Source organism: Lactuca serriola, chromosome 2 (genome assembly GCF_051521515.1).
Source record: "Lactuca serriola cultivar US96UC23 chromosome 2, Lser_US96UC23_V15, whole genome shotgun sequence".
Taxonomy (NCBI): Eukaryota; Viridiplantae; Streptophyta; class Magnoliopsida; order Asterales; family Asteraceae; genus Lactuca; species Lactuca serriola.
In genome coordinates this window covers 315,344-339,508 of record NC_136409.1, presented here as the reverse complement: position 1 = coordinate 339,508, position 24,165 = coordinate 315,344, and positions in this window count along the sequence as shown.

The following is a 24,165-nucleotide window of genomic DNA, read 5'->3' as shown; positions in this document are numbered from 1 at the left end:
AAAGATGCCTCACCGACCTACTCGCGGAAACCCTGGACCAACCCCACCCGAAGTTGACTCAGCCGCATTCCAGGCAGCGGTCTCTGCTGCGGTCACTGCAGCGATGGCACAAATTCATCAAGGGAATAATGGAGGAGTCAACGGGCAAGGGGCCGAGAGTTCGAACAACGGGATGAATCAAGGACCCACCAAAACATGTACCTACAAGGACTTCACAAACGCCAAACCACGAACCTTTAACGGCACTGGAGGGGTGATCACTCTGAAACAATGGATCGAGAAGGTGGAATCGGTATTTGAGATATATGACTGTCCGGAGGAAATGAAGGTGAAGCTTGCAACATGCACTTTCGTTGATCAAGCGCTCACTTGGTGGAACGGACACGTGGAAGCCATGACACTCCCTGTAGCCAACTCCATGCCATGGTCATAAATGAAAGAAATGTTGATCGCTGAATACTGCCCACGAGGTGAGATTCAAAAAATGGAGCAAGAGCTGTGGAACCTCACTGTGCGGAATACGGATATCGATGCCTACATATCAAGATTTAGTGAACTATCTCTGTTACGCCCGGGTATGATCACCTCGGAAGGAAAGAGGATCGAGCGATTCATCTGGGGACTAACCTCTCCGATCCAAGGAAACGTGATAGCTGCAAATCCCGAAACTTTTGACAGTGCTAAAAGATTGGCGAAGAAGCTGTATGACCACAACAACAAGAAGGGGGAGAAGCCAGCGGAGACTGAGGCCAAGAAGGAAAGTGATGGCAAGAAAGGGAAGAACAACAAAAGGAAGGGGCGTCAAGGCTCCGAGACTTCTAAGAAGCAGTAGACAGTGGCGGTTAATGCTGCTACCGTGCAAGTCCCAGCTACACCACATGCTCCAGCCTCAGCTGCTCCAAATGCTCCGAGACCTTATTCCGGTAATCTTCCCAAGTGCAACAAGTGCGGTTTCCATCATAATGGAGAATGCAAGGAGTTGAAGTGCACCAGTTGCAATCGGAAGGGGCACCCGGCGAGGTACTGCATGACTTACCCTCCTCAGAATCAACAACAGGGAAGCAACAACAACAACAACCACAACAACAACAACATTAATGCTGAGGGCAACAACGCCGGTCCTAGCCACACCTGCTATGGGTGCGGAAGGACTAGGAATTTTCGTCGCGATTTCCCTAACAACAACAATCCCGGAAATGGAGGAACGAGAAGGGTGCTGGCCATGGGTCGGGGGGAGGCAATTCAGGATCCCACAGTTGTTACCGCTACGTTTCCCCTAAACCACACTTATGCATGCATCCTATTTGATACCGGAGCGGAGCGAAGCTTTGTGAGCTATAAGTTTAAACACTATCTAGAACAACGAACCCAGAAGCTCAATGAAACCTTTACGGTGGAAATGGCCAATGGGAAAACAGAATCCATGGGGGAAATCTACATCGGATGTACCCTAACCCTGAACCAACACGTCTTTCGAATAGACTTAATGCCTGTGTCCATTAGGAGTTTCGATGTGATTACTGGCATGGGCTGGTTAAGCCTCTACCATGCTGAAATTATGTGTCACGAAAAGGCCGTTCGTCTTCGCCTTCCCAATCACGAAACCCTAGTCATTTACGGAGACAAACCTAACACGAACCTTCGCCTCATCTCGTGCATCCAGGCACAAAAACATCTACGAAAGAAAGGTTTGATATTTCTGGCTCACATAGTGAATAAAACCAAGGAAAAGACTAACATTCAAGATATTCCAGTAGCACGTGAATTTCCAGACGTATTTCTTGAAGATCTTCCTGGAGTACCCCCAGAGAGGCAAGTTGAATTCCAAATTGACCTCGTCCCAGGAGCAACCCCTCTCGCTAAATCGCCCTACCGGCTAGCTCCTGCTGAAATGCAGGAATTGTCCAGTTAACTCAGCGAACTCCTAGACAAGGGATTCATCCGACCTAGTTACAAGCCATGGGGAGCTAAGGTCCTGTTTCTCAGAAAGAAAGACGGATCTTTTAGGATGTGCATCGATTACAGAGAGTTAAATAAACTCACTGTCAAAAATCGCTATCCACTCCCACGAATCGACGATCTATTTGACCAGTTGCAAGGAGCTAGTTACTTCTCTAAGATAGATCTACGGTCCGGATACCATCAACTCAAAGTCCGGGAAGAGGATATTCCTAAAACCGCTTTCCGAACTCGTTACGGACATTATGAATTTGTCGTAATGCCCTTCGGTCTAACAAATGCCCTTGCCGCATTTATGGATCTGATGAACCGAATATGTCGACCATTCCTCGACAACTTTATCATTGTCTTCATTGATGACATTCTCGTCTATTCCCAAAGCGAGGAAGAGCATGGTCAACATCTCCGACAAATTCTAGAAACTCTGCGATCAGAAAAGCTGTACGCAAAACTCTCCAAGTGTGAGTTCGGGCTCCGTAGTGTGAACTTCCTAGGTCATGTTGTTAGTCAAGAAGGAATTCATGTGGATCCTTCCAAGGTCAAAGCCGTCGAAGGATGGGCCGTCCCGACAACACCCACGAAAATTCGTCAATTCTTAGGTCTAGCAGGCTACTATAGGAGGTTCATTCAAAACTTCTCTAAGATCGCCAAGCCACTTACCTCACATACACAAAAGGGCGTACCATTCAAATGGACGGACAAACAAGAGGTTGCATTCCGAACCCTGAAGCAAGCCCTCTGTAGTGCCCCGGTACTATCTCTACCGGAGGGAACGGAAGATTTCGTGGTCTACTGTGACGCGTCAAATCAGGGCTTAGGTTGCGTTCTCATGCAGCGTGGAAGAGTGATAGCTTACGCATCCTGTCAACTAAAGACACACGAAGTGAATTATACAACCCATGATCTGGAATTGGGAGCCGTGGTCTTTGCTCTGAAGATTTGGAGGCATTACCTTTATGGTACAAAGTGCACCATCTTCACGGACCACAAAAGTCTCCAGCATATCTTGAATCAAAAAGAGTTGAATATGAGGCAACGAAGATGGGTCGAATTATTAAACGATTATGAGTGTGAAATCAAGTACCATCCGAGCAAGGCCAACGTGGTAGCTGATGCATTGAGCCGGAAGGAGTACTCTAATCGTCGTGCGAAAACACTCTCAATAACCATCCAATCCCACCTAACCACTCAGATTGGGGTAGCCCAGTCAGAGGCCATGAAGTCGGAAAACAGCGCAAGCGAAGCATTACACGGAATGGAGAAGAATCTAGAGGTAAAAGAGGACGGAGTATACTATTTCATGACCCGTATTTGGGTCCCTAAACTCGGAGGATTTAGGGAGGTAGTCATGAAGGAAGCTCACAAGACGCGATACTCCATCCATCCCGGCTCGGACAAGATGTATTTGGATATTAAAAAACACTATTGGTGGCCTAACATGAAGGGAGAAATTGCCACCTATGTTGGTAAGTGCCTTACTTGTGCCAAGGTAAAGGTGGAGTACCAGAAGCCCTCGGGATTATTACAGCAACCGGTGTGTCACACCCCAAAACCACGAACGGCGGAAACGTTCAGGGGTGGAGGACGTCATGTACAATATCACAATAGTGTAATATAATAAACAAGCAACAACATCATCCATTGCATTAAAAGGTAAAGTTTTAATACATGTGTGTTCTTTCCTGATGTACAACAATAAAAATGAATAATCAAAATATGGCGAGTCTTGACTGTGCTCCGTCTTCTCAAGGCCTGGACATCGTACATGTCTAACTGATGACTTGAGAATACAAGTTATTTTGAAAGCGAGTATCAGCTATAAAGCTGGTGAATTTATAAGTATTTAAGTGTTATTGTCCTGTTTTGGAATGCTATTAAGAATGTCGTATAAATCCTTAAATAGAACAGTTGATATAAGTATGAAATGTGGTCTTCTACCAAGACCCGAATGTTTTGTTATGACAAAGTAAAATGATAGGTTTTCCTTTCTATTGACTAGTACTGAGAGTACTTAGTCTAACTCATTGTTTATGTGAATATATCACAAAAGAAAGTAAAATAGCAAAATGATATGATAGTCTTCTACCATGACCCTAATATTCTGTAAGTAAAATGATAGTTTTTCCTTTCTATTGACTAGTACTAAAAGTACTTAGTCTAACTCATCGTTTATGTGAATATATCACAAAATAAAGTAAAATAGGAAAATGATATGATAGTCTTCTACCAAGACCCTAATGTTCTGTTATGGCTACATAGTCTTCTACCAAGACCCGAATGTTTTGTTATGACTAAGTAGTCTTCTACCAAGACCCGAATGTTTTGTTATGACTAAGTAGTCTTCTACCAAGACCCGAATGTTCTGTTGTGACTATGATAGTTTTTCCTTTCTATTGACTAGTACTAAAAGTGCTTAGTCTAACTCATCGTTTATGTGAATATATCACAAAATAAAGTAAAATAGGAAAAATATAATCATGCAAGAGTTGTCCCTGGGTGACCAAGATTAACACGACATCGCCGAAGCGAAAGATAGACCCTATGGACATCCGAAGAGTGTCCCCTCATCCTCTGTAGCGGCAGGGTGGAGGGAGGGTTAGTCCCAATATCGATCTCTTAAAACAGATCGCTAACCTAATGATCCTCCGAAGATTCACATCCCATCCACTGTTGCAACAGTGAACAGAGGGATGGTTAGTCCCGTCACTGACTACTAAATAAGTGACAACCTTAGACATCCGTAGACGTTCATCGACCACTGGTGCTAATCAGTGGGATTCAGAATGGTATGTCCCACCGGAATATCCCATTGAACCGGGATAGGAAAGACAATTTACACAGTAAGTACTAATAAATCATCCTCTTAGTTCTAAGTACAAGTATCCAAGGTAAGTAAATACAGGATAATGCACCTATGTAGAAGTGTTCCTGTATGGTATTCATGCAAGTGTGTTCATGTAACAGGTAAGTATATGTAAACATATTCATGTATCATGTAATCCTAAGTACGTGTACTCATGTATCATGTAAGGTATTGGTATAGACTCATGAATGAACTGACTCTTGTGTGATTCCTTGTAGTAGTAATAATGTTTGATATCTTCTAACTATCCCAATGATAATTAACTGGAAAGTAAGTGGTTGTTCAAGTAGATTTATGCACCCTCGATACACCAGGGTGTGGGAAACTGAACGAAGGATGAAAACTATAATCTCTATCATATAGATGAACATATGCGCATAAGTATAGTTTAATTCAAGAAGGTAAAATAATGGTTTTGCAAGATATCTAGGAGTTTTGAACAAATAATTAAGAATGACTTGATGCCATTTTAATAAACATTTCAAAACTAATACTTTTGTTATCAAGGTATTTTAAGATAGAAAACCACTTCATGTGTCACCTTTTGAAATATGTGAAATCTACTGAGTGAAAACATAGTTATAAAATACATAAGATCGAATTAAATAACATATTGTTTTCTACTTGTATTCCCCCCCCCCCCATTAAAGCATTTAAAATCATTTAAAACATTGCTTAAGGGGTATGAACTCACCTGTAGATGGTGATTGGGATGAACTGAACGGTATAGGATTGCTAGGTGTCAAGCGAGGACTTGTACACACACTACGATCCTAATGAACATATAATCACACATATATGCACTCAATTAGTCTTAAGTTACTAATTGATAAAGCTAAGACATCCTAGACATAGTAAACACTTTATATAAGTGTTTTAAGCCCTAAGGATTTCATCTAAGCTATTGTGGGACAAGGTACTTGTGTTTAGGGTTCCAAAGGACCCCATATATGAGTTTACTCCCCAAATACCATCACACATGGAGTTTATGGTTGTAAACTGTTGAGTTTACGACCGTAAACTCCCAACCATGGGGGTATTGTTTGTTTTGAAGTCCCAAATGATTCCTAGAATTATTCCAACTTGGTGGTTAAGTCCTTGGAGGGGTTTAAGGTCTAGAAACACTCCCTAGAGGAGTTTACGGCCCCAAGGCCATTTCCTTTGGAGTTTACGGCCGTAAACTCCCTTGGAATGGTGTTTTTGTTGCTTTCAAGTCTCTTGCATATGTAGGATAGGTCCTAGACTTTTACCTAAATCATATGAAGGCATTAGGCACACTTTGGTGCCCTTCTTTCATGTTTACGGCCCAAGAACCATGTCTTGGCCGTAAACTCACTTTGGAGGGTGGTTTTGATGTGTTTTGGTCCTTGATTTAAGTGGGAACAATTCCTAGTAAATGTCAAATGCTTTAGGTGCCTTAAAAGCACCATTTGAAGCTTGAGTTTGGAGTTCACGACCTAAGATATTCTTGGGCCGTAAACTCCCAAACTTGGTTGATTCTTGGTTGTTTTCTTGTCCCTAACACACATACATATGAGTCTAAGGCAATTGTATATCACGGGGGACAGTCTAGGCTTCGTTTCGGGAGTTTACCGCCCAAGAACACCTTGGGGAGTAAACTCCTAAATCTAGTGATTTAGCTATGTAATCTATGTTATGAACACATTTAAAGCTATATAACACTACTAGAGAGGGGTACTCACAATTTGGGATAAAAACCCGAAGATCCGTGAGAGAGAAAATGGCTTTTCTCTAGTTGGAAATGCGAATAATGAATGAATTTGGTTCAGAATTCTATTTATAGTCCTGACATATTTTTGGCAGAAAATATTTTTATTCCTGAAATGATTTCTCATATAACAGAGTGTTGGAATAACAGTGTTGCACAAAACCCTAGTGCACCCACTCTCCTGATATTTCCTGAAGTGTAAACCCTGAGTTACTGAAACTTACACGAAAAAGTTTGAAAATTAACTGTGACTGCTATTACTTCTATTGAAGTGATATAGTTTGTACAGAATGGAAATTTCGGGTTGTCACATGGTGGTCCCTGAGTGGAAATCGGAAGGGATTTCTATGGATTTTGTGACCAAGCTACCCAAGACGCCGGATGGACTAGACACCATATGGGTAATAGTCGACCGACTGACGAAATCTGCTCATTTCCTACCAATAAAAGAATCCTATAAGATGGAGAGACTGACATGTTTATACATTCGAGAAATCGTGAGACTTCATGGAATACCAACGTCTATTATCTCAGACAGAGATAGTAGGTTCACTTCACGTTTTTGGAAATCACTCCAGAAAGCACTCGGAACCCATCTCGACATGAGCACCGCTTATCACCAACAAACGGATGGTCAAAGCGAACGAACCATTCAAACGCTCGAAGACATGCTTCGCACATGTGTAGATCACCGTTATGTTGGGCGGAGGTGGGTGACACCCATCTAGCAAAAGCACTCACATCGGACAAGGCGCTGACGGGACCGGAGATCATTCGTGAAACCATGGAAAAGATCATTCAAATCAGAGCTCGATTACAAGCATCACGCGACCAACAAAAGTGCTACGCCGATAAACGGCGAAAGTCGTTAGAATTTCAGGTCGGGGATCGAGTACTGTTAAAAGTCTCACCTTGGAAAGGAGTCATTCGTTTCGGGAAACGGGGAAAACTAAACCCACGATACATTGGACCTTTCGAGATCGTCGCCCGAATAGGTCCAGTGGCGTATAAACTGCAAGTACCCACAGAGCTAAACAGTGTACACCCCGTGTTCCATGTCTCTAATCTAAAGAAGTGTCTATCAGATGAAACACTCATCATTCCCATTGACGAGATTGAAATCAATGAGAATCTCCTGTTCGTTGAAGAACCGGTCGTAATTATGGACAGGGAGGTGAAGCGTACTAAGCAAAGTCGCATCCCGGTCGTGAAAGTACGGTCGAACGCGAAGCGTGGGCCAGAATTCACGTGGGAACGCGAAGATCAAATGAAGCAAAAATACCCTCACCTATTCTAGCATTCTCAAATCTAGCTTTCACAAGAATTTCGGGACGAAATTCCCTCTAACGGGGGGATGATGTCACAATCAGGAATTTTTGTGCCTTGTAACTACAATACTTAAGTTAAATTATGAATCCAAAAACATAAGAGCATGTATGATGCTTATTCTATGACAACAATATTTCAATCAAATACATCATACAAGCATTACAAATGGTCAACAAGCAATTGGAAACCCTAGGAGTTCTTGTTTAGGTCCATTTTGGACTAGCACTTCCTTATTGGGCCCATTGGACCAATAAGCTTCCAATTTGACCATCTTGGGCTTAGAACTCATAAATGGGCTCTAATTGGACCCACTCCCATTTATTTCAACATTTTGGGCCATATTGGGTGTAGAATGAAATAAATTAATTATATGAACCGTTTTGGGCCATATTTAACCTAATGTAGCCCTAATAGGTCATAAGAATCATATTTATGGTTATTTGGACCAAACACCACTTAACATAATCATGAAAAAGGCTTAAGCTTACAAGGCCCAAATTCTTTTCTCTTCCTCTCAAATTCTCGACCCAAGCCCATGTAAAAAGGGAGAGTTGACTTTCATGGCCACCTCATTTTTACATTATGGTTTTCCATGCATCTTATCTCATATTCCATGCACATATCACTTCAAGATCTATCTCTTTCTCTCTCTCTCTTGCTCTCGGCCGAGTTTAAGCACACACACACACACACATTTCACTCACTCTTCTCTCAAGAAAACTCTCCCATACCTCCTCCATATTTTCGAGATTCAAGGACTTTGCAAGGAGGATTCTTCACAAAAATCATCATCTAGGTAAGTTGATGCTTGAATCCACACTCTAGACTCCTTGTTCTATACAAAAATCTCTTATTAACTCATATGAAATCATGATCTTGCATCTTAGAACCACCTCAAATTCGATATCTTCATCAAGGTGTTGCTAGGGCCGAAAATCACCTCACTTTCTTCCTTTTCTTCTTCAAATCAAAACCACAACTCAAGGTGAGCTTCATACCCCCTATTTTTCGGTTTTTATAAGTTTTGTGGGGGGAGAATACAAGCAAATGTGTATATCTATGAGTATATGTATGCTTTGTGTGATTTCTATGCTTATATATATATATATATATATATATATATATATATATATATATATATATATATATATGTTCTTATGTGATTGTGGTGTTGGTTCTAGTCAAAAAGAGCTTAAAAACCGAGATCTACAATGTGTTGAATGAAATAAGTATAACTTATGTTATTTCACACAAATCAATTCTAGAAAAATAACCAAGTTGGTTAATATGAACATCTATGGGCTTAAAACCCATTTTGGGCTCAAAATGCTAAAAAAATAAAACTAAAGGGCCCAAAACGACAAAATACAAATTCTGAAGGTTGAGATGAGTCAAAACAGTTTCAAAAATGTATTTTCTGAAAATTTACTCTTTTGAAGGATTAAAATGTGAAGTTTTAAACATAATGGGCCAAAAATGAACTTTTCGGCCCAATAAAGCCCAAATTGCGAGATTTTTAATTTAGAGGGGCTGAAACTGCACTTTTCTATAAAACAGGGGACTACTAGTGTACCAAGTCCATTTCAAGGATTAAAAATACTTTTCAAATTTAAAAGGGACCAAAGATGCAAAAATTTTCCATTTTGGGTCAAAATTATAAAAATCACGAAAATAGAGGTTTCAACCAAGAAAACTTCATTTTGAGGGACTAAAACTGTTTTTCAAGTAAATTTGAGCTGAAAAATACCTTTTCAACAAGTTTTGATACTAAAGTGTCAAGAAAAATGGTTTAAGGACTAAAATGGAAATTCTTTTATATAAAGGGTTAAAAGTGTAAATTTATCCAAGAAGGGGCTTCAAAAAGAAAAATTCTAATGTTTAAACAATAAATCCTTTATGACAAAATACTAGTACCACGACTACCGACGAAATATAATACACCTTTAACACCAAAATCGTTACCAAACGAATTGATTCGGTCTCGAATCAATAACGAATCAAAAATCAATACACGACGATACTTCAATACACACGCGGAAATTACGGGAAGTCAATACACACGTGGGAATTCACCAGACGTCGATACACCATCTTTGGGCCCGAAAGTTTCAAATCGTGCTTGTTGGGCCTAGCTAGCCCAATGACATGATCTTTAGGCCCGAAGGAAACGTGCTTACATGATATTGGGTCTTATACGACCTAATACCGTGTAAAAGGACTTTCAATAGCTCTTGTGCTGTTGGGCCCCAAGGGTCCTTTGGCACTGCTAGTAAAGTCGAGAAGTCAAATGCGAGTCAGGCCAAGGGCCTTTCGCATTCATGATAGCCTTGAACGACTCATGGAATTAACGGGGGCTTCGCACCCTCTTTTCTTCTTAGGTTGTGGGGCTATGGGAAGTCAGGGTGGTTGGATTAGGTGAGTAGTATAGACGACGCCCAATGGATCGTTTGTATAGTTGTAAGCTAGTCATTTTCATTAATGCGTCATTATAACAACTCACCACCCAGAACTAATCCGATGTCACCTGGAATCATTGAATACACACGTTGCAATGGTATAATAATATATAAATGCGTAATTTAAAGTATTAGGAAAACATCGGGTTTTCCTAGGGATTTCAACACTTACACCTATGTGATGCATACCAAGTATAACAACTTTTCACACTTATAGAAATAAACAAGCATACTTACGGATCTTCACACTTTTTCTTACTTACAATAATATTTTCAGAAAATATCGGATTTTCTGGTGGTTTTTCAAAATAATACAAAACATTATGTTTCAAACATTACTTATGAACTCACCAACATTTCATATGTTGACGTTTTTCAAAATACTTGTATTCTCAGGTAACAGGTAAATCGAAGGAAAAATGTACTCAGTGATGTCTTGTTGTTTGTTTAACTAGTATCGAACAATTTACTTTTTGGGAATGTAATGTTTTCAAACAATGTACTAAATGTAAACACTACCAGTTGTAATATTTCAATGCATGGTGATGAATGATGTTATGTTTCATGTATATTCACTGTGATGGTATTCAATTGAGTCACAACAGCCCTCGGACGTTTCCGCCGTCTGGTTCGGGGGTGTGACAATACTTTTTAGACGTAAGATGCATATTTGTGACTTGAAATGTAGTAATTGTTGTGCTTATACATGGTTTAATGATGTTTTGTAAAAGACAGTCATAAAGGCCATCGTTGGGTATGACATGAACTACATTGATGGGCGTATGTAGTCAATATGGGATTTGTCCCCTTATTCTTTGAGAGCATGACATCTAAGGCCTTAGTTAAAGTTGAACAGTAAATGAGATTGATCGCGATCCATATCTCATGTTCGACATGATGTCTGAGACAAAGGAATAATTGGTACCACACCTTTAGTAACAATTATAGTTTAGAGCTACTAGAATTGGCTGGTGAAGAAATGCAACCCTTCATATGCTATTAGGGGAAGTATCCCGTTGCTAGACGTCAGCTACTATCTATATTAGTCTATAATGAATCTTGTGCAAGTGGGAGATTGTTGGATCTATATGTCCAAGAATCATCATGGAGTGATATTGCTAATAATATAGGATCCTATAGGGTCATACCTTTATCAAGTTGGCACATTTTGTATATTTATTACTAATATGGTTATTAAGAAATAATATCAATTCTTGTATTTTAATTAGGGAATAATTATTGTTTTTGTGAAAATACTAATTATAAGAGGGTATTACTAGTTATTTTTTCATATGGTATGAATTAATAAATCATGCACAAGATTTTGGAGTAGTTGGATTCTTTTGTCTTTTACATAAAGACAAAGTTTATATTTTATAAACTTGGAGTTTATAAAAAATAAAGAATCTTTCTTTTTAACGAGGCATGGCAGAAACATAATGTAACAATCGAAAAATACAACCAATTTTAATTTTTTTCAAAACAGCTCGATTTCATTAAATCTTTACAACAAGGTTTTCAATACAAAACATTTAACGTATTCCCAGAATCACATTACTACAAAATCACGAGGAACGGTACGATCACGCCTTCGCCTTGCCACAGCCTCCTGAAGAACCTGAAAAACATGAAACCACAACTGTAAGCCTGAAAGCATAGTGAGATATCCCCAAAATACCAACCACTAACACCATACACGCATAACATGCCACAACATATCAGATCATAGAACTGATGGGTTTTAGCCATAAGAACTTTCCTATGTGCGCATGCAAAACCCTAATGCTCGGATCTAGGCTTTCTAATTAAACATGCTTTGAATCCAAGACTTCTAATAACTATTTAGGCTAAATAACAACATTGAAACAGATCTAGAATCATACCTTTGAATTCCTTGTTGACCTTGTTGTCTTGGAGCTTCTAGAGTCACAAATGTCACTCCTCTAATGGCTTACAAACACCAATAGCAAGGAAGATGATTTAGGAGAGAGGAGAGGGGAGGAATTCGACCAGAGGTTCCTTACTTTAGGTTAAGGTGTCGAATTCCCCATGCCATAGGGTGTATTTATACTTGTAGACTCCTTAAGGATTACAGATAAGTCCCTATCTGATAATCTTCTCTTAAGGCTATCCAAATCCACTCCTAAGATAAGCCTTTGGACGATTTTAGCTATCCTATATCTTATAGAATTCGTCCATAGCATATCCAAATGGATTTACAGTCTAAAGTTTAACTATCAAACAATTGACAGTTTATACCCCTTTATTTAATTAATCTCTTTAAGTCACCAAATTAATTCTAATTAATTCTATGACTTATATTAATCAAATAACAATATATTATTCATTATATTATTCCCATAATATATTAATAATATTTACTCTCTCTTATTAAATCATCCTATCAAGTTGCTATGGTGAAGGCAACCCAAAAGGACCATGCACAACCGGATCAAATACTTGTCTAATATAGTTACAGCCTTAGACACTATTCCAACAGTCTCCTACTTGGATAAGTCTAGTAACTATACAAGTACAATTCGGTTTGCAATCGTAGCTCTCAAAGACGCTGTCAAACTCTGATCTAATCAATCTTGTCCTTTAGATAAGGGAACGTACAGTCCTCTGTTAGATATCATGCTGACAATCCTATGGAATGGTTAGTCAAGCATTTAGGCTTCTCGATCTCTGATTTATTTGACATAGAACTTAATCGAACACATCAATTCAGTTCTGACCGGGCCCGGCACATAAGTCAAATCAAATCATCGAGCGGCCGAGATATCGCTTTTACCTTCTTAGATAAAAGTTACAGATAAACTTCGACTTATGTGCATTTACTTATTCATTAACCAACTATACACAACAATGCGTTTTATAACACCGAGTTACTGATGCGTTTTTCGCATTATCAATGTACAACCAATTAACAAATAACAAACCATATATCTAGGTTTTAAGACTATATGATATTATCGTCTTGCGATCACCCTTTTATATCTTATTCCGTAAGGTGATTCCAGCAAGCGCGGGTTTGTTCCAATGCTCAAAACTAGTTCATAAGCACTCATGAACGTTGCAGCAACCCTTTGCTATGTCTAACACCATTTAGACAATCTACACACCAATTCATGACAATCTTCATTCATATCTACTTCCAACATATGAACGATTGTGGACAATTTGAACAATTCTATTATTCCTAATAATTTCAATTATTCTGGAAGTCAAAACATGCAAAGTGAAACAATAGTTAAACAATTAACATAAGACAGTAACACTACTTATAAATAAAACTCCTTTATTTAATCATCAAATGTTAATTACATTTATCTATTACACGTTTCTAATACTATCTAATCTATGCTAATATCATCCTTCAGCCCAATACTCCTAGCATGCTGTAAGTGCTTAACCCTACTCAGTCCCTTCGTAAGCGGATCTGCTGGGTTATCTTCTGATGATATCCTCTTCACTACGAGTTGTCCTTCTTCTACACGATGTCTGATGAAGTGATATTTTCTGTCGATGTGTCTTGATCTACCATGATCCCTCGGTTCCTTGGTTAAGGCAACCGCACCTTCATTATCACAGAAAATCTCCATTGGCTCCTTTATGGAAGGTACGACTCCAAGATCACCGATGAAGTTCTTTAGCCATATCGCCTCCTTCGACGCTTCGCTCGCTGCAATGTACTCTGATTCGCACGTCGAATCAGCTACGGTTTCTTGCTTGGAACTCTTCCATGTCACCGCTCCTCCATTTAGGGTAAAGACCCAGCCCGACTGCGAACGGTAATTGTCCCTGTCGGTCTGAAAACTGGCGTCACTATACCCTCGCACCTTCAAGTAATCACTCCCTCCGAGGACTAAGAACCATTCCTTCGTCCTCCGAAGGTACTTAAGGATATTCTTCACCGCAATCCAATGTGCTTTGCCAGGATTCCCTTGATATCTGCTAACCATGCTCAAAGCGAAGGCTACATCAGGGCGAGTACAAGTCATAGCGTACATGATTGAGCCAACTGCGGAAGCGTATGGTACTCGGCTCATTTCTGCTATCTCAGCTTCGGTACTCGGACTTTGAGTCTTACTCGACTTGGCATTGCTTTGTATCGGTAATTCTCCCTTCTTTGAGTTTTCCATACTAAAACGTTTTAGTACCTTCTCTAAGTAAGTGTTCTGACTAAGTCCAATTAGTTTCTTACTTCTTTCTCTCACTATCCTTATTCCCAATATGTAGAAGCCTCTCTGAGGTCCTTCATAGCGAAGCATTTCCCGAGCCAGGACTTAACCTCCTGCAGAGTCGGGATGTCGTTTCCTATGAGTAATATGTCATCGACATATAGAACGAGAAAGCTTACTATACTCCCACTGGCTTTGATATATACACAAGATTCGTCTTCGCTTCGTACAAATCCAAACTCTTTGACTTTCTCATCGAAGCAAAGATTCCATCTGCGAGACGCTTGCTTAAGTCCATAAATGGACTTCTCAAGCTTACACACTCTATTCGGATGCTTCGGATTCACAAACCCCTCGGGCTGAGCCATGTAAACATCCTCAGCCAACTTCCCGTTAAGGAAAGCGGTCTTGACATCCATTTGCCAAATCTCATAATCATGAAATGCGGCAATAGCTAGCATCACTCTAATAGATTTAATCTTCGCAACTGGTGAGAAGGTCTCATCATAGTCAACTCCAGGAGTTTGAGTAAAGCCTTTCGCAACCAATCGCGCTTTATATGTGTGCACGTTTCCATCCACGTCGGTCTTCTTCTTGAAGATCCATTTGCACCCAACGGTCTTACGTCCGGGCACATAATCAACCAAATTCCAAACTTGGTTATCATACATGGATTGGATCTCGCTATCCATTGCCTCTTTCCATTTCGCAGACTCCGGGCCTGCCATGGCTTCCTTATAGCTATTAGGTTCATCAAGATTTATTAGTGTACCATCACTAATATACGTGTCCCCTTCTGTAGTAATATGAAAACCATAAAACTGGGGTAGAACTCTAACTCTATCGGAACGTCTAAGAGGTAAGGATTCGTCAATCGGTTCAACCGGAGTTTCCTCCTCGGGTTGAGTGCCAGCGGTAGAGGTTCCTTCATCTATCGACTCTTGAATCTCTTCAAGCTCGATTTGCCTCCCACTGTCTCCTTGGCTTATGAGTTCTCGCTCTCGGAAAACTCCTCTCCTCGCAACGAAGACCACATTGTCCTTCGGTCTATAGAAGAGATATCCAAAGGATGTCTGCGGGTAGCCGATGAAAATACATCGCTCACTTCGAGGTTCAAGCTTGTCGTGAGTATCTCGTCTTACGAAAGCCTCACAACCCCAAACCTTGATATGTGCCAACGAGGGATCTTTCCCTGTCCACATCTCGTGAGGTGTTTTGGCAACCTTCTTGGTAGGGACTCGGTTAAGGATATGGGCGGCAGTCTCTAAGGCATACCCCCAAGAAGAGATAGGTAGTGAAGCACGACCCATCATAGAGCGAACCATATCCAATAAGGTTCGATTACGCCTTTCTGCCACACCATTCAACTGCGGTGTCCTAGGAGGCGTCAATTGCGAAACTATTCCACACTCCTTGAGATAATCGTGGAATTCAAGACTTAGGTACTCTCCTCCTCGATCGGATCGAAGCATCTTGATTTTCCTGCCCAATTGATTCTCCACTTCATTCTTGAACTCTTTGAACTTTTCAAAGGTTTCTGACTTTTGCTTGATTAAGTAGATATACCCATATCTACTATAGTCATCGATAAAAGTCACGTAGAAGCGGTTCCCATCCTTCGTGGTTGATCTAAACGGTCCACATACATCGGTATGTATTAGGTCCAATAGACCTTCGCCCCTATCACATGTACTCGTGAAGGGTGACTTAGTCATCTTCCCAAGTAAACAAGACTCGCATGTGTCATCTTCCCTAAGGTCGAATGATTCCAACACTCCATCCTTTTGGAGTTGGGCTATGCGTTTCTTGTTGACATGTCCAAGACGACAATGCCACAAGGATGCTTTATCCATACTAGTGGAAGAATCAATATTCAAAACATCATTTCCTAAGTTATCAACAATCATAACAGTTTCATATATTCCATTACATGGTATAGCTTCAAAGTAAAAGACACCATTTAGATAAGCCAAAATAGAACCATTCTCATTATTAAAAGAAAATCTAAATCCTTGTCTTTATAAACCATGAAATGAAATGATGTTTCTTGCCATTTCTGGCGAATAGCAACAATTGTTCAAATCTAAAACCAAACTATTCCTAAGCACTAAAGAATACACTCCAATCTTGGTTACAGGCGACGATCTTCTGTTCCCCATGATTAGATTGATCCTTCCTTGCTCCACATCCCTACTTCTTCTTAGTCCCTGCACATTAGAACAAATGTGATAACCACAACCGGTATCAAGGACCCAAGAAATAGCATGATTAGAATCGTTAGATTTAATTGCGTATATACCTGCGAAAGATGGCTTGATCTTTCCTTCTTTGATTGCTTGCAGGTACTCTGGGCAGCTTCTCTTCCAATGTCCTATCTTGTGGCAGTGGTGGCACTCTGCCTCCTTCGGGTTAGGACAGGGCTTGGCGGGATCAACTTTGGTCCCACTAGAAGAGGCACCATCTCGGGCCTTCACCTTGCGATGGTTCTTCGATGAAGCTTTCCTCTTCTTTCCCTTTCCTTGACCAATAGCCAAGACAGGAGCAGCGGGCGGATTGGGAGTAGGTGCAACAGACTTGTCCTTGAAGTTGCTCTCAGCGACTCTCAAGAGACCTTGGAGTTTGCTTAGGGTGACCTCCTCTTTGTTCATGTGGTAGGTCATCCTGAACTGGTTGTACATCGGAGGCAAAGAGTGAAGCACCATGTCGATCGCCAAGTCTTCCCCAAAGTCAACATTTAACTTGCGAAGGCGGTCGACATACCTTTGCATCTTTTGCAAGTGCACGGTAAGAGATTCTCCATGACCCATCTTCGCGGAAATCATGTTAGTGAAAATCTCATACCGCTCTTGTCTCGCGTTTTGGTGGTACCTCTCCAATAAGTCTTGGTGCATCTCGTACGGGTACATGTCCTCGTAGGACTTTTCGAATTCAGAGTTCATGGTAGCAATCATGATGCAATGTACCTTCGTTGCATCTCGCTCATGAGTTTCAAAAGCGGTGATTTCGGCTGGAGTAGCGATTTCGGTGTTGATTTTCTCGAGCTTCTCATCAAGGACATACTCCTTGTCCTCATAGCGAGCAATGGTGCGAATGTATCTTATCCATTCGCTAAAGTTCGTTCCATCGAAGGTGACCTTTTGGCAAAGGCTCATCAACGTGAAAGAACTAGCAACAGCGTTGTTTGCGTTCGACATCTATAATTAGAAAAGGTCAAAGATAGATTAGAATATGAATCCCTAATTATCACCCAATAAGAAAAATTAGGGCTAGGATCCAACAATGACATTTACATATTAGAAAAGGGATGCCGTAATCTAACATGCAAATAAATTGAAGGTAAGTGAATGACGATTCACTAATTCTCCACCACAAAACCTAAACTATTAGTCCTAAGTGTTTTTTTTGAGAATTCCTAGGTTCGGATGAGATTCATTGAAACTATTCAATGGCATGTTTAAATCTCGATATGCCCCTCTAGTTTGTGACTGGGATGCCGAGGATCACAAAGCGGGTGTGAATTACCATGCAAACTCACATGATGCCTTCATTGTAACGATCACCTATTCGACGTGCCGGTAAACCACACACGCTCCATCGAACTATGATAAACAATGAATCACCCTTTGCCACCTTCGCTTAGAACCAATTAGTGTGCCGGTAAACCACACACGCTCCACTAACTTCTTAGCAAGGTGCAAAGTGTAATTTCATGGGATTGCATCAATTCACTTTTCCTAAAGTAACTAAGATTGGGAAATTTTAAAATATGTGTAGTTACTTTATATTTCTTATTATACTTTTAATGAGAGGATGAGGTTGCCCTATCCTACCCGTTCGGCTAACGACCCTCCACCAATCAAGCAAGCGGTGGGTGTGAGTGTACACCCATTAAGCGCCATTTTATAGGCCGCAACCTTATACCCACCTTATAGATCGGCTTCGTGAATGAGGCCTACTAACGGTAAGACTAGCATTTAGTTATACATATATATATATATATATATATATATATATATATATATATATTATACTAGTAATATCATATTAGTATAGGGTTGTATTTTAAACCTTTTAAAATCTAGGGTTTTGAAATTTAAGTTGTCTAAATTAAAACTTTTAATCATAAATATAAATTTCAAAACTTGAGGGCAAGTTTTAAACATTTAAAACATGGAGGATCAAATAACAAATAATTCCAATTAACAATTAATATCCTAATTATCTATATTTGATTTATTCAAGATTTCTTTTAAGATAATTATCAAAATAATCAAAATAATTAATTAATTCTCATATAAGGAAATCAAATATTTTATTATATGATAAATATCTTTAATTAGATCAAGATTGCAGTTATATTTATCAGAAAAACGAATTAACATTGATCTAATTAGTTTATGGAAAGTTTAGATAAGATAATTACAAAGAAATCCCGAATCTAGCCATTCCTGACGCCTGGGCTCGCCGAGTGCACAAGGGGACTCGCCGAGTCAGGCCTACTCGCCGATTCCACCTTGGAACTCGCCGAGTCCATGACTCAGAAACCTAAAATCGAATTTTGCAGGTTTGTTTCAGTTAATCAAGCAACAATTTAAAGAAAACCAAGCTAGGCTCTGATACCACTGATGGGTTTTAGCCATAAGAACTTTCCTATGTGCGCATGCAAAACCCTAATGCTCGGATCTAGGCTTTCTAATTAAACATGCTTTGAATCCAAGACTTCTAATAACTATTTAGGCTAAATAACAACATTGAAACAGATCTAGAATCATACCTTTGAATTCCTTGTTGACCTTGTTGTCTTGGAGCTTCTAGAGTCACAAATGTCACTCCTCTAATGGCTTACAAACACCAATAGCAAGGAAGATGATTTAGGAGACAGGAGAGGGGAGGAATTCGACCAGAGGTTCCTTACTTTAGGTTAAGGAGTCGAATTCCCCATGCCATAGGGTCTATTTATACTTGTAGACTCCTTAAGGATTACAGATAAGTCCCTATCAGATAATCTTCTCTTAAGGCTATCCAAATCCACTCCTAAGATAAGCCTTTGGACGATTTTAGCTATCCTATGTCTTATAGAATTCGTCCATAGCATATCCAAATGGATTTACAGTCTAAAGTTTAACTATCAAACAATTGACAGTTTATACCCCTTTATTTAATTAATCTCTTTAAGTCACCAAATTAATTCTAATTAATTCTATGACTTATATTAATCAAATAACAATATATTATTCATTATATTATTCCCATAATATATTAATAATATTTACTCTCTCTTATTAAATCATCCTATCAAGTTGCTATGGTGAAGGCAACCCAAAAGGACCATGCACAACCGGATCAAATACTTGTCTAATATAGTTACAGCCTTAGACACTATTCCAACAAGAACAGCCATGCACTTCGGGTCTACTGTGTGACTGGTCCGCCGCACCGGCCTATAGTCCACCTGGTCCACCCTTTGAGTCTATCCACATACACTGACTCTGCAGTGTGATTGGTCCGCCCGCTCCCGGGCCTTGAATCCACCTGGTCCACTCTCTGAGTCTACAGTATGACTGGTCCGCCCGCACCGGGCCTTCAGTCTATCTGGTCCACTCTCCGAGCCTTCGGCACGTCTGGTCCGCCCTTTCGGGGCCTACAGCCTATCCGGACCGCTCGCTGGGTCTTTGGGACATGATAGCTTCATCCAACACTCAACATAGGGACTTTCATGCATTCCAACTCTTCTCCATTCCAGATCTCAGGTAGCAACCTCAGATCTAACCTCTAAACCCCAACACATCAAAATATATAATCTCTAATACCCCCAAAATGATGCATCAAGGAAATAGCAGCTCAAAGACGAGATATTACCTCAAAAGAATGCCCCAACTGCAATGAAACTTGAATCCAAGCAAAGCCCCTTGCTCCAAGCCTCTCCTTCTCTAAGATCTCTTCAACAACCACCTATCCAAGCTCTAATTTGCTCAACAATGGGGTTTCTCCATGACTTTAGGGTTTCTGGGACTCAAGGGGTGATAAAGCGGCTGGGAAGGAAACATAATGTTCTTTATATAGGGCTCAACCCCGAGAATTAGGGTTTTCTCCACTCAGCGCCTACTCGCCGAGTCCACCTCATTGACTCGCCGAGTCGGCTACTTAACACGCGACCAAATCGCAACTCTACTCGCCGAGTCCATCCATGGACTCGCCGAGTCACTCTTTCCCAATATACTCTTTTAGCCCTTCAACTCTACTCTTGATATTTCGGGATGTTACTATTCTCCCCCACTTAAATTAGGCTTCGTCCTCGAAGCCTACAACAATTCAAACCCAAAGATACTCCCACAATGCGCCACCTGGCCTTAACCGGGCCAAGTCCCTCAAGGCATACCCATCGAAACTCAAACACACTTTCTCTTTCCTTAAGGTGTCCTGACCACCGTCTCGAGCCGGTCACCGGCTGTACCCTCTGATAATCACACTCAACAACCGAGAATTACCCATGACGCATCACTGCCCCAAATCTCAACAATCACTCGACCCATAAGGGCTAGAAAGCCATGTACCATCGGATCCCCGATCCGAATCCCACTATATCCATTCTGTGATGACGGAAAGACCCATTCTCAATCTCAGAGCAACTCCCACGAGTTCTCCTCTTGCAATCACATACACATAATGAACTTGCTCCAGCACCCTCAGGTTGGGAAAACCCGATACACTGATGATATCCTCCAACATCCCCTAGGATGAACCACTAATACATATCCAATACCCTGATCAGAATCACACTGAGAGCCCAAGACTCTCTCCCTGCATCCCTTCCGAGTCTCTTGGCTCTACATCTGCAAAATTCCTCCACAACCTCAGAAGACATCCCAAACCGGATGAGCTTCTATACCACTGCCGCAAACACGCTGCTCAAAAACCATACTCGAGTTACTCTAATCGTAACTCTGCTCTGCCGCTTTCACTGCCGTGAACTTGCACTCCCTCTCGGAGTTACACACCTCTCTCACTTCCTTTTCCAAGGAATCCACTTAGCCATATTGTCACTCCAACAAGTGCCACGATGCTCACCCAACGCTACACCACCCTTTTTAGCGTATCCGCTATCCATCCAGCACACACATACTCTTACTCTCATCGCAGGGACTCTCAAGCCCATGCACTATCTCCACTAATCAAGATCACTACCCGGGGCCAGACCTTCTAATGCAATCACACTCCAACATACACAATCCATATCCTCAAACTGATCCAACAATACCTACAGAGTCTTCAGCATAACTGGACCGCCTCACCAGGCCTTCAGCCCATCTGGACCACTCTCTCAGAACCTTCAGCCAATCTGGACCGCTCTTAGTGCCTTCAGTTTGGCTGGACTGTTCTCCGAGCCTTCGGCCTGAATGGTATGCCTACCGGCCTTCAGTCTATCCGGACTGCTCAACTATCAATCAACATTCCGAGCTATCCCCCTCGGAATTCCTCCCATGCATACTGTTCTAGCCCTCTAGGGGTTCCGAACTCTAACTCCATCATACATACTCGACCCCGGCCTGCTCCCAGGCCCTCCACAATCAAATGCCCTGGGTCTGTATCCCGCCCCGCATGCCCGACACTTACTCCTATCAGCCTATACTCTGGGCTGACAAAACACTTGCTGAATCCCAACAGCTAAGCACTCTCGAATACTCTTCGATCTCCCGGAGAATTCTCCAATTCTCCCCCACTTGGGCACTAACTAACAACCACCGGTCGCCATCACCGACCTCCCAGAACAACTCTTGCACAAAGAAAACACTTACTCGCGGACTGCTTCCCACAAGCATAAACAACCTCAACGAGATCTCTCATCAACCCCGATCAACCTGCTCGAAAGAAACTCAATCTGCATCTAACCACTCCTCAGAAGGCAGATGCTACCCGGCCTACAACCCAATGCCGGGTTTCCACTAATAACTCTCATGGATGATAACCAACGAAATTCCCAAAACAATAACCCATAAACAAAACCACAACCCGCAAAATGACGAATACCACATCGAAAACCAAACAAAATACCAGCACATAAATAGTACACCACAATATTCACAAGATAACAAGACATCAAGAAAGAAACATACCCGCGGCTGCATCCGACACTGCCCTGACCTCCTCTGATACAAGCTGAAAAGCACGAACCTGAGCCCTTGGGGGCTCTGCTCCACCCTGACCTCCACCTGTGATCCTCAAAGTGGCCGGTGCTGGAGCCTGCACTGGTCCTACAGCAAGCTGAGGACAGTTGACCCTCAAATGCCCAACCTGATGACAATGATAGCAAATCCTCAAATCCCGAACTGGCGCTGACTGCCGACCATCCCTCGCATAGTGCCCCTCCTTTCCCCACTTGCGGCATGCACCACCGGACCTACAAACCCCGGTGTGACCCCTCCCACACTTCCCACAAGTGTGGCTGCTCAGATCCCCCACTCTAACATCAACGGTCTTGGACCATTTCGGCGCCGGTTGCGACTGCACCGGAACCTGCCTCAGCTCACGCAACTGCAACTCAATCTCTAACTCACGCCGCCTAGCGGCCTCCTGCAACTCCAACAATGTCCCGCACCTCTATGCAGACACAAACTACCTGATGTCCCTCTTGAGCATGCTCAGATATCGAGACACCTGAGCCTGCTCCGAAGCGAACTCTGGGCAAAACATCGCCCTCTCAGTGAACACTCTGGTGATCTCAGTCACCGACTCCGAATCCTGCTTCAGCTCAAGGAACTCCTGAGCCAATCTCTCCCTCTCAACCTGCGGAACATAACGGGTGATGAACATCTCTCGGAACTGATCCCATGATACCGCAGCCCTCTGCGCATCTGAATATGACCCTGTGGTAAATCTCCACCAATCCTTCGCCTCGAGCCTCAACAGGCTCAGAGCACACCTCACCCTCTGATCAGCAGGGCATAAACACATGAAGAAACACCCCTCCACGTCTGATAACCATCTCATAGCAACGATCGGGTCCTGAACTCCATCGAAAGTGGGAGGCTTCGTATTAGCGAAGTCCCGATACTGAAAACCCCGACCAGCTCCTCCCCCTGCTGTCGCTACATCCGTTGTAGCCGCCGCGGCAGCCGTCTCTGCGAGAGCCACGTAGCGCTCATCAAAATACTCAACCATGGCGGTCTTGATCGACCCAAACAACTCCGACAGCTCAGCCCGGAACAACTCAACAATCTCATCACGCAGGATCTCACGAATCCTCGCATCCAACTCGCTCGTGCTCATCTGACCGATAACCTCGGGCGGCACCGATCCGCCCGGAACTCTCTCTCCAGCTCCCGATCCTGATCCGGATCCACTCTCATCATGCCTCGGAATCTCCATACTGAAAAACACCACACAAAATCTCAGACTCTTCCCACCAACCTGGGATCCAACTCTCTCAACCCGACCCTAAAGATCATGGTTTCCCTGATACACGTATGGGTCTTGTGCTTTCAGTAGTACGGGCCCATACTACCTTCCACACCTACCCATATTTGTATGAAGTACTACCACAACACCCTAGAGAAACATGCATAATAATGCTCAACCCTCACCACTAGAGGAACACTAAAAATATCCCATAAGGAACCCTAGGCTACATGCATCACAAATCAGGCA